General features: G+C 45.5%; 1 pseudogene; it reads left to right on the top strand.

Annotated features, from left to right (window-relative positions):
* Positions 1-7,293: 7,293 nt before the first annotated feature.
* LOC121835079 overlaps positions 7,294-15,624 on the top strand; it is a 40,568-nt pseudogene continuing 32,237 nt past the window's right edge.

Genomic DNA, 15,624 nt, shown 5'->3' with positions numbered 1-15,624 from the left:
AATATGTCATTCAATACGATATAGAGAATACTCAAAGTATAATAAATACGTATTTCAAACACTTGCATTTGAAATACTGCCCATTACGGAGAAAATGGACTGCTTGTTTTTCGACTCGGTTCATTATTTATTATTTTTTTTTTTTTGTGTAAGTCGCCGCAATGTAGTTACAGGCTACTGTGTGAATTTGATTTAAAAATCGGAGCCTAAAAATAAAAGTTGGTTGGCCAATTATTATCATTATTATTTTTATACAGATGGTGCAAGTGCTGACACAAGAGCCGTTGCGAAATAGTGACAATGCAGCCCCAAACTGACTTAATCTAGTTTGTAGAAATGGCATGCTACCTCATCCCCGTCTCTGAGGCAATGACTTGTGCTACAAGGAGCTTGACGCATGAGTTTCATCCAAGGAACGTTTCTTTAATATCTCTTTAGAACTCTTGAAACAAAAAACAAATTCTTTTTAACACAGAATATGTTTTATTGGCCGATTTCCATAGAGTTCTGTAAAGCTTAGCTGTAAAAACCGGCGGTAGTGACCCTTTTCATTGGCCGGTTGTAACGAAAAACCGACACCGAAAAGCGTTACACCCAAGGCAACCAAATAAATAGACTTCAGTCCCACAACAATATTTTGAAGTCACCACCTGGAGATTGTGAGCCAAGCGCTTTGCCGACCGAGCTACCTAAGGGTTTTTTTTTTTTTTTTTTATTTCTTTATTGCTGAGTTACCTAAGGGGTCGGTGGTACCGCGGAAGACGGACCACGCAAGAGCGTGCTTCGAGGCCTTTCCAGTCACGTAGCGCCACCTCACGGCGCGTGTCGGAAACGGGAGCGAATCTTCGGTAGGCGGTATCCTTCAGACACCCTTCTCTTCTCCCCTGGAAGGCCCATCGCACTGTCTGTGCTTACCAGTCTTTGTCAGCATAATCGAGCTTGTATAACTTTCTTCTAGTATATCATTCCAGCTTGGGCCAGTTATGGCTCGCAGTATGTAGAAATATTAATAGTATTAATTAAGGAGACTAGGAGAGACAGAGGATCTCCTAGTGGTGTTTGTGTATGTGTGTGCGTGCGTGCGTATGTGCGTGTGTGCGTGCGTGTGTGTGTGTGTCTAGTTCGGGGGAGGGGGCGCATTTTCCTAGCGATAGTAATGTGCATGGTACTGTCAGTCTGGGATGGCATTCGTCAAATTCTGATCGCAACCGCAGGTGAATCGAAGGTTAGAGAGCTTTGCGCGACACGCAAGAAAACGAAGATGAAGAACGTCATCTTCCGAAACATGGACTCATGAGTAAGGAACTCTGAATGATGTCATCTTTTTATGAGGAAAATGTAAGGGGCTTCAATTACGTTTTTTCCAAAAATAACAGAGTAGCGTTACACAGGACAGATCCCAGCCAGTGCTCTTCGGTAGAAGGAACAAACATATAGCACAATAATTAACAAATCCCGTTACTTTGACGGTGATCTTGTAAGTCAACTTCTTCCTGTGCGAGAGAAAGTATCTGAACTTAGAGAAAGTCCGTAACAAGTGAATATGTGTATATATAAATTAGTGTGATTTCATGTCGAATGTTTCGTGGTTCCGTTTAATTAAAGTGGTATCATTGCTTTGATGGTAGAAAACTGCACTTTAGAGACATACGTGAGCTCATCATAGCATAAAGTAGGTGTTACAAAGTTTTCGTCAAATTAAACGAAATCTAAAGACGCAAAAAAAGTCGGCATTTCTTCGTAAATGCGCATTTTTTACCAAACTTCGGGAATCGGGGGAAAAAAAAGAAGACAGCACGTCACGTCGAAGTTTGACCATTGAATTTGCGTTTCTAGACATTCGGATTCGAGAACTGTACACACTGCATCTGAAGTGCCTCACTAAGTCCCGCTTTCGTATTTTCAAATGAAGAAGCTTAATCTGGAATAAATTGTGAATAGAAATTAAACTTGTCGCAATCATTCTGTTCTTGGCAACTTGGAAACGATCATCTACCGGATTCAACCGTGAAGCGTCCGCCACGCCGACTCCAATGTTCTGCGAAAAATTCGTCCCTGTAAAGACCTGACTCCGGAAGACGGTCGGACGCTAGGCTTAGCTCGAATTAAATCGTCTTCAACCGCGACTTACACTTCTACAATTAAACTGGACTGTTGCAAGAAGCAAAAAAAAAAAAAAATGCTCCGTAAAACTTGCAGCTTCTTTCTTTTCCACAGGTAACTTCTTCGAATCTCGCGATGCAACCGACTTTTCATTCACACAGACAAACCTTCTTGTACATGAACAAACGCGCACTCGTCCACACAGCGTGACGTCACAGGACCTGTTTTCTCGTACATCCGGGCGTCTCCGTGCACGTGCGCCCCCCAAAAAACGCGTCGCCGAACCCAACCTTCCACACCCACACACTCATTAACACGTGTACACCACCAGCTCGAGCACGCGCACAAACGCACATGTGTCACATAAACGCCCTCGTGCAGACATACATAAGGAGATTAAAAAAAAAGGGACACGAACGACCCGTCCCGAATTGGAATTTTCCGAAACATCATCCGTCAGGAAACCAACGGGCCGGACGTACCCCCCCCCCCCCCCCCCCTTTTTTTTCCAGCTTAATATTTTTGTTTTGCGTTACTATGTTCCTTTTTTTTTTTTTTTTTTATCGACAACAACCCGAAACCAGAGTGCAACAGAAGCGCAAAGACAGGCCGGGGCTGTGTACCCCCGGTTCTTCCCAAGCACACTCGGATCGCAAATTGAATTGCAGCGCCGCCGCGAGGGCACCAAGCGGACCAAGTTACCCCGTCTCCTTCCTTTTCTTTTTTTTACCCCGGACCCCTTCTTGAGTAATCCGGTCCAAAACCACCGCCTCCTGGTGGCCGCTTCTGGCACTACGGCTCAGACTACGGACAGTGGCGAAGCTATCGGGTGACTGGAATCCACGCTCCGGCGCCCGCGCAACGAACGCGATGTTCGAACCTCCGCGATTCTGTGTGTGTACACGCTTGACTTGGGGCTCTAACCCCCTTTTCCATCCCTCCCTCTCCTCTCCTCATTTCTTTTCCTGACAAAAAAATCACCACGGCAGAGTGAGTTTTCCCCCCGCAGCGCATCTGGCGCTCTTTCGCGTTGTAGCGCCATCTATGGACGAGTGTGGCAAGTTAAAAAGTATTCGATTGGGCGAGCGCGCGCGCGCTCGCGCGATGCGTTCAAAGCTGCTTTATGACTTGTAAAAAAAAGGAGAGACGCGTCTCATTTGATGCGTGTGTGGAGTTAAATTAGAAGCGTCTGGTGTTTTCGTACCGGGTGGCGGGGAGTTATTCGAAAACCCGGTTTGGGATTCGTTTTGAAAAGAAACTGACGGCGCCAATTTAGAGAAGGCACTCTTCTTCTCTTCGTTTTTCTTTCTTTTTTTTTATTTTTGTGTTGACAGAGTTTTGTTTTATCATGAGTCGATTTTCCACAAAAATTGTAATACCTTTAGTTTTTCCGAAGCGTTAGAAGGCTCAACTCCATGGAGCGAATTATGCAACGAGGTAGAGGGACTTAGAGCGATAAACTGGTGTCCCGTTTACCAGGCGAAAGTGACCCCTACTTGACCGCCGACATGTTGTACAATTTTGACCACTAGACACTTGACCGTACCAAACCCTAAGGCTTTTACGCAAAACTGAGCCGAGATTTGTATGGCGGTCACCGAGAAAAACATGATAAACTGTTTGTTCAGTAACACTGTAAGTCCCAGAGATTAGTGTCTAGCTCCGATAAAAGTAAACCAAAATACAGCACCGCGGTTGACGGCATCTAGCGGAGTCATTGAGAAGCTGCGTGAGTCTGTCGCAAAAGCATATTTTGGACTTAGAACAAACGAAACATAGCTTATCTCGTCGGTACAGTTATCAAAGATCAATAAGCAATTATTTGTGCGCGGTACTTCGTTCAAATCTAGACATAAAACTCTAGGGTGACGTGTCTAGTGGTAAAAAAATGTGCAACATGGCGGAAGCCAATTGGGGGGTCACTTTCAGCTGACAGTTTATCGCTCTAAGGCCCCCTATCTTGTTGGAATATGCCCACTGCTATATTACCCAAGCATCAAGCAGAACGCAGGGATTGGTGTTCCATGCGCCGCAAGTGCTGGCCACAGCAATAGTAAATTTTCTAAAGCAAACACCTAAAACAAATTGGATCTTGCACGCGCGTTTGTCAACGCTTTATTTTGGTTATTTACTTCACATCTTTTATACGGGGAAGGCGTGAGCGTGTGGCGCGTGGAACAACAATCCCTGTATTCTCCTTGATGCCTGGATAATACAGCAAATGGTCTATTATGCGACGAATAACTGACAAACTTCCGCCCGACGGCGCCGTTCGCTTTGCGCGCGACATTGCAGCAGTCACTATACTGATTCCACGCGCAGAGCAAAAAAGTCGCCCGGCGAAATACGTCGAATTTTCGCAGCATATTCGTCCCGTGGTGTTCAGCCTGGGCTAACGCGCGAACGGAATCTGAAAGTACGCTGGTCACTGACGCACCGAAAACAGGCTCTTTCATTATCCCAACACGCCATCTCTCACAAACCGTCTGCAGTGTGCAGCAATGTCCGAGTGAAATAACATGGCTTCTCCACAAGGTGTGTGTTTTTAGCGGCACTGCGTCACTCCAGCAATATCGCGTGCCATTATATATGCATGACCAATATAGAACCGGTGCTGTCGGAAGACACTACACGCGCAGGCCAATATTTCATTATTTCATGAAGAATATTCTCCGGAATATTCTCCGGAATAATCTCCGAAGTGATCTCCAAAATATTCTTCCGAGGAGACGAACTAATATAAATATAGCATTCAATTATATTTAGCAAAAGTACTGTAAATGCTACAAGCCCCCTACACAATAAAAACTTTCAACACCCCCCCCCCCCCCCCCCCCCCACAATGAAAAAAAAAGTAATCAGACCAAATACAACAAAAAATATCGTAAAAATAACCTGGGAACGAAAAAAAAAAAAAAAAAAAAGATGGACCTTTTTTTTTTTTGTTACTCATTCTGTTTAACCACGCATGAATACCCGCGGTGGTACACTAAAGCACCCGTGTTAAAGCGAGCTTTTCGTGTCCGGAAAAGACAGCTGACCGGCCCCCTCTCCCGCTTCCACTACATTGGCTTTACGCGCGGAGCCGAATTCAGCCCCGCCGCTTCAGCGCGTCAGCATTATCAGGCCGGAGCTTCGCTCTTCTCCCAGTCAGCTGTCTCTCCGCACTTCGCGTACTGTCACACTCTACTGCATCTCGTGAGATGCGTGCAGCAGAGGCAAAAGCACAGGCGCGAGGGCCTGGCTTTCGCATTTGCTTTCCTTTGGCGAGCACTCGCGAAAAGGAAGCATATCTGAAAGCCACATACCCGCCCCAATGCCTTTGCCTTTGCTGCACACAACTCCTGAAATAGAGTATTATACACACCCATCATGACAAAGCTGGTGCCTTCGTAGCACGGCGCTCTTATCTTCTTTGTATCGCGACGCCTCCGATTAAAAGCGTCGCCGTGGTTAACTTTCCACGATTTGCCAAATTTGTCAGATCGTGAGAAGCCGACCAGAAAGCTCACTGTGAAGTCGTTAGCGCTCTAACCGGATTAATTCCTCTTTTTCATCGACGATAACAAGAGCCCATATTTGACTCGGGTGTGCCCGTGTTCTTTATGATGTACACGTTTCTTTCGAATAAAATATCATTACTGTTACTTGATGAGGCTGTCAAGTTGGGTTGGTTGTTGGATCGCTAAAATCGAACGGCGAATCGAAGGACATACACTTACACTCCACACACAACAATGGAAACAAATATGTGAAAGCATAAATGAACAACTAGGAAATAAGAAGACATGGCATCTTCTACGACATCTCCTTGATCCAGAACAAACGCGTCCCGTGCAACAAAATCAGCTCTACAGGCTCATACATAAATATGAGGGTACAACAGAAGACCTAATAAAAGAGCTATAGCAGACCGCTATCTAAATATGGATGAGGGTTCCCCACATTCCGACTACCGGGGAACTCCTAATCCAAATTTAGACGCCTACATAACAGGCGCAGAGGTTTGATATACAATTGAACAAGTGCGGACAACCTCTGCGGCGGGACCCGACAAAGTAGCGAACAAGGCTCACAGGAATTTAGACGCAACGTCGATTGCGGCGATTACGGACCTTATGAACAAACATTGGCAGGCAGGCAGCAAACCGCAAGAGTGGAAACATGCGAAAATCACCTTTATTCCTAAAGCAGGTAAAAAACTCAACACTGAGAATCTCCGCCCTATTTCACTCACACCATGGACAAACTAATGGAGCATGTCATCCTCACCGAACTCCAAAACTATGCGAAGGACATAAACCTCCTACCTGAAACAATGTTAGGATTCAAGGCCCATCTATCTACGAAGGACAGACCCTTGCAGCTAAACAAGGATATAGTCGAAGGTGATGAGGGAACAGGAACCAAAGCAATATTGGCGCTAGACCCTCATAAAGCTTTCAACGTCTCCCATAAAGCCATTTTGACAAACTTGTCAGAAAACAACCACGGGGAAAAGATGTACAACTACATGCGATCCTTCCATACTGAAAGAACAGCAGTGATAACGGTCGGAACAATAGAGTCTTCCCCACTCACACTAGGAAGCAAAGGAACACCGCAGGGCTCCGTCCTGTCTTCCTTCCTTTTTAACCTCTTCCTCATCAAAATTTCCCCCAAATTGGCAGAAATACCAGACCTTCATCACACGTTCTATGCAGACGGCATCACGCTTTGGGTAACCAAAGGATCTGACGGCTATATAGAAGACACACTACAAAACGCAGTGGACATCGTTGAGGCATGCGCATGTGAAGCCGGCCTAAGTTGTTCAGAGCAATAATCTGAACTCTTTGTGATCAGACACAAACTAAGAGGAAGGAGATCGACAACTTCCCTTCCACATATGAACGTCTATAGAGAGTTTTAGTAGATCGTTCCGATACCTCCGATAGCCCCGATAACGATAATATGCATGCGCAAGGGAGGCGGTGGCGGAGTATCGGGTATCGTTATCGGAGTCATGGGAACGATCTACTAAAACTCTCTAATGTCAATGGACAATCCGTCAAAGAAGTACAAACTATGAGAATACTAGGGTTGTATCTACAAACAAATGGAAAGAACAATGCTACACTCACTAAGCTCAAATGCACGGTAGAAACCATGGCGCGATTAATCCGTCGCATAGCTAATCGAAGGCAAGGGATGAGGGAACGAGATCCATGCCGCCTTGTGCAGGCCCTTGCGCTAAGCAAGATATTTTATGGCACCCCTTATCTCAAATTTGCGAAAGCAGAAGAGGACAAATTAAATAGCATGATACGGCAGGCCTACAAAGCCGCCTTAGGACTCCCGCTAAATGCCTCAACAGAAAGGCTTCTAAGGTTAGGAATACAGAACACCTACAATGAACTAAAAGAAGCCCACTTAATGGCTCAAACTGCGAGATTAGCCACTTCCAAAACTGGCAGGAGTATTCTAACCAGGCTTGACATTCACTAACGACCTACTAATAATGACGCTAAAGTAGACTTGCCCCGCTACTATAGGGCAGCCGTAACTATAGTCTAGCCACTTTCGAAAAACGTGCACCCCATACACCATGAGGGTAGAAGGCAAGCACGAGCTAAAGCCTTGCATGCTAAATACGGACAGTGCAACAGAATAATTTATGTCGATACAACATAATAAAAACATACAAATGCATTTGCGACTGTGGCTATGAACGAGAACGGTGACCACATCGTCTCGGCAACCATCGAAACCAAATCCTCCGAAACGACAGAAGAGGCAGCTATAGCCCTCGCCCCAGCTCATTCCCGAGGGAGTACCATTCTTAGTGACTCTAAAATGGCTATCAATGATTTCGCAAAAGGGCGAATTCCAAACACCTCCCTTGAACTCCTAAATGCCACCAAATTCTCACCTAATTGCTCCGAACCAGACTTGTACCGTACGCATTACAAGTAATCAGATTACTTGTAATCGATTACTTTTTGGAGTAATTTTGTAATCACTTGATTACTTTTATTAGGCAGTAATCACAAGAGTAATCTGATTACTTTTTGAAGTAATAAAATTACTTGTAACCGTTACAATTTGTCCACGGGACCACCCCCCCCCGGCACACGCCTTTTTGTTATAAAGTGACAAAAATAAAATTTGATTTTTTTTTTTAACGGTAAAAAAGAAAGATTTTTGCGGAGCTGTAGGACACGATGTCAATCTCTTTCTATGTACAGTTTCTGTGGAATGTCCGTTTTTGTTTTTTTTTCGAGCTGGGACTGGGAGTGGGAAGCCCCAGGGAAGCAACAGTGCGTGACAAAGGCCATTCAGGGCGAAGTGTGAGCAAGCAGAATGTAGCTTTGTGAGTCCTTCGTTTAAACTAGCCCCCTCACGCTCACACACACAGAAATAAAAAAAAAATAGAAAAAATCCTGCTTAGGGTACCTACTCGCAGCCCGTAGGAGAACCAGAACCGAAGAATGCCTAAAGCGGATGCAAAATATAGCCAAAGGCAGTTGAAATATTTCCCCATTTCCCCTATGTGGTCTTTGTGACAATCAATATTTAGAGTTGAGAAGTGGTCGGGGCGTTCTCTTCCGCTAATGGATACTACACATGATCCGTTTCAAATCCTGGAGCTGCTGCTCTTTTGTATAACGTGCGAGCTCATCCACGTGTGAATAATAAAATGAGCGACGCAAACTTTGAGCGACAACCCTTGCTCAAGCTTAACAAGATCTATAACCCCCTCCGCTCCCCCCTCCCCCCCCCCCCCCCCACACACACACACTGGCGAACGCCCAAGTCATTAAACGTCTTCAAACGAATTCTATGCTTGTTTCCGCATTGTGAAGGTGCAACGACCACGAAGAGGGAGCCAGTTTTTCTTCTTCAATACTTGTGCAAATGTGAAATATAGGTTGGAAGTAGTGCATTGTTATGAGCGCTAAAGATGTGTCTTCACACAATAAAGTAATCGGAAAAGTAACGATTACTTCTTTAAGTAATGTCCAATTACTTTTGCCGTCGAGTAATCAAGTAATCTAATCGAATACTTTTTAGCCAAGAGTAATAGTAATTGTAATCAATTACTTTTTTTTAGTAACGTGCACAAGGCTGCTCCGAACTGATATGGGTCCCAGCCCATTCGGGGAATCCGGGGAACGAGGCAGCCCAGAATAAAGCCCGAGGTTTCGTCGACCGGGCAGTGGAGAAGTCTGGCTCCCTGAATTTCACAAAGGACTCCATGATCACATATCATGATCTAACCAATCATTTCAAACTAGAGAGAAGAACTCCCCCCCCCCTTAGCACAAAAGCCTGACTAAAGAACAACAGGTTACGTAGCGTCGTCTCCAGACGCGATCGTTACGCACCTCTTCACTCCTCGCGCACATATATCCTGATCAATACCACCCCAACTGTTAGCACTGCGACCAACGAGCCAACTACGACCATATCCTATGGGATTGCATAATAGAGCCACCCCCGGGCGACTTACCTACAAATCCTTCACTCGAGCGGTGGGAGACCGTGCTGGCTAGCTCTAACCCCGGAACCCAAGTTCTGGCGGCGGAGTGGGCTAACGATGTCGTCGAGGGCTATATACTTTGGTTATTTACTTATAATCTCTTAGCACCACGCTCTTTTCGACGAATAAACGTTTTACAATCAAAACGCGACGTCACGCGTGGAATGAAACTTATTAAAAAAACATGTCATGTAATGCGAATGAAAGGTCGCCGCGTGTCTCAAATGATTTCACTTTGTAAAGTAATTAATTTGTTTCGAATGAAAAATTTTACAAATTTTAGACGGGATTCGAACCCACGACCCTTCTTCGGTTGCGAGCCAGACACGCTGACTAGCCCACGGAGAGACGTTTCGACCGCTTGGGAACGAGCAGGAGTCTGTATGTTTAGCAGTCGCGTTCCACACTTGAAGGCGAAGCTTAAGCGTCCTCCAAGTTTTTGCAACTCTGGGGCGGCCCGCGGCCGCGATCATTGGACCCCAATGTCAGAGCTCGAATGTCCGAGCGCTTCTCTGAGCTGTGACGATGAGTTCGCGTCCGATTGCTCGGTGGCTATCTTCCCAAAGTTGCCCCTTTTGGCCACCAGTCTGCACCAATGGAAGCAAAAATGTATAATGATTTTTTTTTTCGTAACCAATTATATAAGCTCTATTTGATTTAAAGGAACACTGAAGTCGATTCTGAGATCGGCCTTTTGTGGTGACAACTCAATCTAGACGCTCTAAGCAACCCAACAAACTCGAAACCACCACCGGGTGTAGCTTAATTCCTTGTTAAAAGCGTGTTCAAAGATCGTGACACGAAGAATTTTCTTCCGAGTGAAGTGGTCGACGAAGGGCGCTTGTCGGCAATTTGCAAGCGATGGCTTCGCCCACAGAGAAAAAGGGGAGCCTTATCCGGATGTGTACCTATCAGACTCTCTTCGAAACGAGTTATAATAAAATCATACGGAATCTGCGCGTATTGTAGGGCTTTCATTGGTCCCCACATAGCAGCCCGCGATAAAAAAAGAGTCCGCGTGTTTTTCTAATGTCCTGAGTTGAAAAAGCGGTTTTGTAATATAGGACTTGGTAAATGTGAGAACTAACACATTTTAAACAATAACAGATCCAAAACGTCCTTTTTCGAAGATGACTTCAGTGTCCCTTTAAACCAGATTTATGTTATTTAAGTCAGATTAACTTGATTTAAATCGCTGTAGCCATAATAAGGTGCTTTTTAATTACTATATGTATTTCTGAACATAACAGATCGATTAATAATCCGTCAAATCACCGAAAAGAATGCGGAAGAAAGAATTACTGTAAATTGAAAGTACAGTTTTATTAACAACTTTTTTCTCGAGCAAACCCCCCGTAGTAAAACATAAACATCTTGATATTTCTTGGTTAGTAAAAATAATTTACTTGCTTTTATTTTGAATTCTTTTTTTTTTTGTAATACGATTTTATTTTTTTATTAGTTTCGTTCTTTTGGGTTCTTAACTTAATTGCAATCGGAGGTTATGTAACTAACGATCAAAGTGGAGGGTAGAAAGAAAGCTCATCATTCTGATTTGCTCTGAAACCCACAGCTTTGTGCTTGTGTTTATCATAATGTCGAGACCGGTTATAACGAAGTCGGTTATAACGAAATTGCGGCCATCGCGAAGCGATCACGATTTCCCATTCCCCTTTGCACTTTGTTATAACCGAAGTCGGTTATAACGAAATAACGGATATAGCGAAGTGATTTCCGGTTCCCGTTCACTTCGTTATAACCGGTCTCGATAGTTGTAAACCTTTCTTGTCTGATGATTATATGATAGTAATGCGCCGCGTAACTGAGGGAGAGGAGGAGATGAGTACGCGCTGGGACGATAGGACGCCGAGCGCTGGTTGCAATCATTTTGTGGACAGAGCTAAAGCTGGGGCCTACGCACAATGCGGGACCAAGGGACCGGGACAATGCCGTCTGCTCCGCTGGTCACAGATTGGACACCACGATTGCATCATCGTTCGTTTTGAACATGACTCGAAGTCTGACGTAGCACTCGTTTCCAATCTGTATCCAGCGCTGGCCTTTGCTGGTGACGCAAAAATGTCAGCGCACTTCGGCGTTGTCTTCTAGGAGATGTTGGGTTCGACGAGGTGTTGGTGGAGAGGAGGCTGCTAGCTTTAGGTCTACCCACTAATCATTCGAATCGAAGCTCGGCGTTCTGACGACTCCGCGCTCTCTCGTCTCCTCCTCTCTCTCACTTTCTCGGCGCATTACAAGGTTTAATTATTGGTTGCTTAAGGGACAATACGACCCCATCGACGTCTCTCTCTTTGTGTTGTCTCCTGACTCTGAACGTTAGTCTCGCATACGTCATGGTGTTAATTAGGGAGTTTTCGTAGATTATATTCGCCGTCCCGCAATGCTCTCCGCAACCCACTACGATACCCGGAACTCTACAGTCAAGACCATCGGCGCGCAGGCGCAGTAGTGGCTTCTTCGTTGCGGAGGGCTTAGCGGAGGGGGAAACGCAGTCTACGAAAACTGCATAGTTACTGCGAATCTCGAAACGACGTTATCCGGTGACTTCCGTTAACGGCGACAGCTCTCATTGGGGAGTTTTCGTAGACTGCGGTTCCCCCTGTGTTAAACCCCAACGAAGAAGCCGCTACTGCGCCTGCGCGCCGATGGTCTTGACCTTAGAGCTCCGGGTATCGTATAGCGGGTTGCGGAGAGCGTTGCGGGACGGCGAAAACGAGGGCAGTGAACAGCAGGCGCCTCGGTAGGCTGCTAGTCAGCGCAGCTGGTGGCCAAAAAGGCCAACTATGGCAAGGCCATGTCACCGAGCAATCGCAAACGAGTGCTACGTCGCAGTTCGGAACGGCGCTCGGAGATTCGAGCTCGAAATCGGCTCCAATGATCGCGGCCGAGGGCCGTCTCAGAGTTGCAAAACTCCCCCATAGGATGGCGCCACTTGCCAAACCAAACTCTATTGCACCGCTAAATTTAGCAGGGAGATTTTCCCACTGAATTTCGCAGGCAAATTTATCTGCCAAGTCTAGCGGGAAAAGTTTATCCGCTAAATATAGCAGAGTGACGTCAAAGTCCCACGTAACGCGATGACGTCACGCTATACTGTGACTTCACGTGAAACCATGACGCCATGTGACACTGACGTCACGTCGCATTGTGACATCACGTAAAGTCATGACGCCATGTGACACTGACGTCACGTCACACAGTGACATCATGTGACACTGTATCGTCATGGTTAGTGGGAAGCGTGATTGTGTGTAGCTTTTGCAGCAAAGCAGAGTGTGATATACAATACAGATACATATTACTTTCTTTCCCCCTTTCACAACTTCCCTGTGCAGCGTCCCGGCTGTCACCAAAGTTAATTTAGACACGGCGATAATCCAAGAATCGTTTCTGTCAGAAAAAAATAAATAAATAAAAGTTTAAACTCGTTTTTTGTTTTAAAGGGACCATGAAATGACCTTTTTACTTTTTCCAGATAACTTTTACATTAAACCGTCAATGTTCACTGAATGCCGAACAGGCATCCGTTTTCGTCTCGGTTTATTAACTTCTACACAAAAAATTATTGAAATATCGACTTTTTCATGCTCTCCAACTGACCGCAAAACAAGCCGTGACGTAGGCCGTTTCCGGAACCGGAAGTTCTCTCGGCAGTAGGAGAATGGGAGCGTTAGCGGCAACGAGTTGGGGTGCGCCGGTAGGTTTTACTGCGCTGATGTCACCGACGTATTTCCTGAATCGACGCCTCTCATCGCCGCATCGCAGCTGAGCGAAATTCAATGAGATATGTTGCGCTACAGCGACAGCATGGGACTAGTCCCATACGCCGGTATGCCTGTTGGGAAGTGCAGCGAGTCTTCCGGTGAAGACTCCAGAAGTCAACCACCCTGTCATTGTTGGCAGAAGGGCCGGCCCGTGTCAGTCGTTTGCAAAGCGACGTAGATGGCGTTTTTCGCGGCCTCGGAGATGCAGGAGCGAGCCGACGTTAAAAAAGATACGTTTGAACTACGAGTGCCAGCAAGAGCCACGTAAATACCTGTTTACACTCGGAGCGGACGCGCGCGCTTGATGGAAGTGCTGTATTCGCGCTGTTTGTAAGCGCTTCGGGACCGTTCTTTTACGATTGCAACTCGATACTGACGCGACACTCGGCAAAGAAAGGTTGGACCGAGGTTGTACGTTCGTGGGAGGTATTCCCACGAACTGTTATAGCTCGACAGTGACGTGCAGTCTGTCAGAATAAAAATGGCATACCAATAGCAAAGTGTACATACCGTGTTACCAAGGTAATCCATACGGCGTTTATTTCAGCTCTATATCACACAAAACAAGAAGATAGAATCGACGAGAGTCCCTTTTCGACGAGTGTTCGTCAACACTGCCTCGGAAAACAAGGGGAAGAGATTGACCTCACCTCTTAATCTAGAATTGAAGTCAGCGATCAAACTATAATACGGGAAGGGTCCACAAGGGTCGCGCGGGCATATTCCATTTAGCACGCCAGCCGGTCGTAGGCAGACGGTCTTGCGACGAAGCAACGCAGCGCCGAGTCGGAATGCCTGCTAGGCCTATATTCTGAGCAGCTCGCTTCGTCGGAGTCGGTGGATCCAGCGTTCTTGTTCGTCGTGGTCTGTTTTAAGTACTGTTTTCTTGCTGCTTGAAGTCGGCGCGCGCGGGAAGAACACGTAGAAAAATAAACGTTCAGTCAGTCAGAGTTTTGAGAGGAAGGAAGACAAAGAAAATAAACGATCGTCGGTCGCCGCCACCCGAGTAACTGTCGGCCCTGTCCTACTGCGCACGCGCAGTAGTTGCTTCGTTTACCACACGATAGATGGCGCTTGGCTCTCAGCATTATCAAATTTGGCAATTTTCGCCACACATCTCTAATTATGCTACAAAATGTGGATCTGAATATTATTTAACAAAACTTTTAGGAAACATTCGCCGGCTATTTATTGTTTACGATCGCGGTGCTGGTGAGGTAAACTCTTACCCAATAGGCGACGTGGATTTGGCTGACGTGCTCCATTTCCGCGGATGCATCGTAGTGAACAGGCGAAGGAAGGAAGGCGCAAAAGAGTCCAGTTTTCTTTTAAAAGTTCTATAGCAAATACATTTTTTTGGTTCCCTATTTTTGTTTTTGTGTTTCTTTTCACACCTTTTACGACGTGCGGTGGATGAAACTTGATTTTAAAATCATTTCATGGTCCCTTTAAGAACCGCAGTAAAAAAAAAAGTCCGGCTCCTCGCGGAGGACTACTAATTTCCCCCTTTATGTAGAGAATAAATATATAGGAAGGATGCATTTAAACCCGAGACTCAGGAACACAGAAGGGGACGAACAAAACACAACGTCTCAAACACAGCTCAGTGGTTCTTAAACCAATAGTGTTTCGTGGACCTCTTGTGGATCGGCGGAGATGACGGAAGATCTCGTTCGTGGTGAGAGGGAAGAGAACGGTATATAGGTTGATTACATTAATGATTTCATAAATGGACATAACTAAGGGCTGTGTGAAGTAGATTTCTCTGACTGACATACACACAAGAAAAGTCAACCGAAAATTAGAACGTTTCTTCTCAACCTGAAAAAAAGGAAACTTTTATCGCTGGGCTTGACTGATGAGGTAGGGTTTCGCGGAACCCTAGCTAGATTGCCTTCGCGGACCCCAAAGTCTCCGCGGAGTCTCATTTGAAAAGCACCGTGTTAGCTTATCAAGACGTGCATGCTTCAAACGCCAAAAACATCGCTTTTTCCTCCGACAACCAAATCTTGTAAGAACTATACTTTGCGCGGCGTATTAACAGTGTACAACACGTTTCTGTTTTTCTTGAGGAGAGAGCGAGTACAGGGCCTTTTGATTTACCCCGTAATATTTTCCAATATATGAACTGTTGATAATACGTCGAGTGGGTGTTATATCTGATAAAAACATTCCCGAAACAAAACAATACAAAAAAAAAAAAGAAAAAATAGAGAA

Source organism: Ixodes scapularis, unplaced genomic scaffold, assembly GCF_016920785.2.
Source record: "Ixodes scapularis isolate PalLabHiFi unplaced genomic scaffold, ASM1692078v2 PGA_scaffold11__112_contigs__length_91849675, whole genome shotgun sequence".
Taxonomy (NCBI): domain Eukaryota; kingdom Metazoa; phylum Arthropoda; class Arachnida; order Ixodida; family Ixodidae; genus Ixodes; species Ixodes scapularis.
This window is presented reverse-complemented; position numbering and strand designations above follow the sequence as displayed.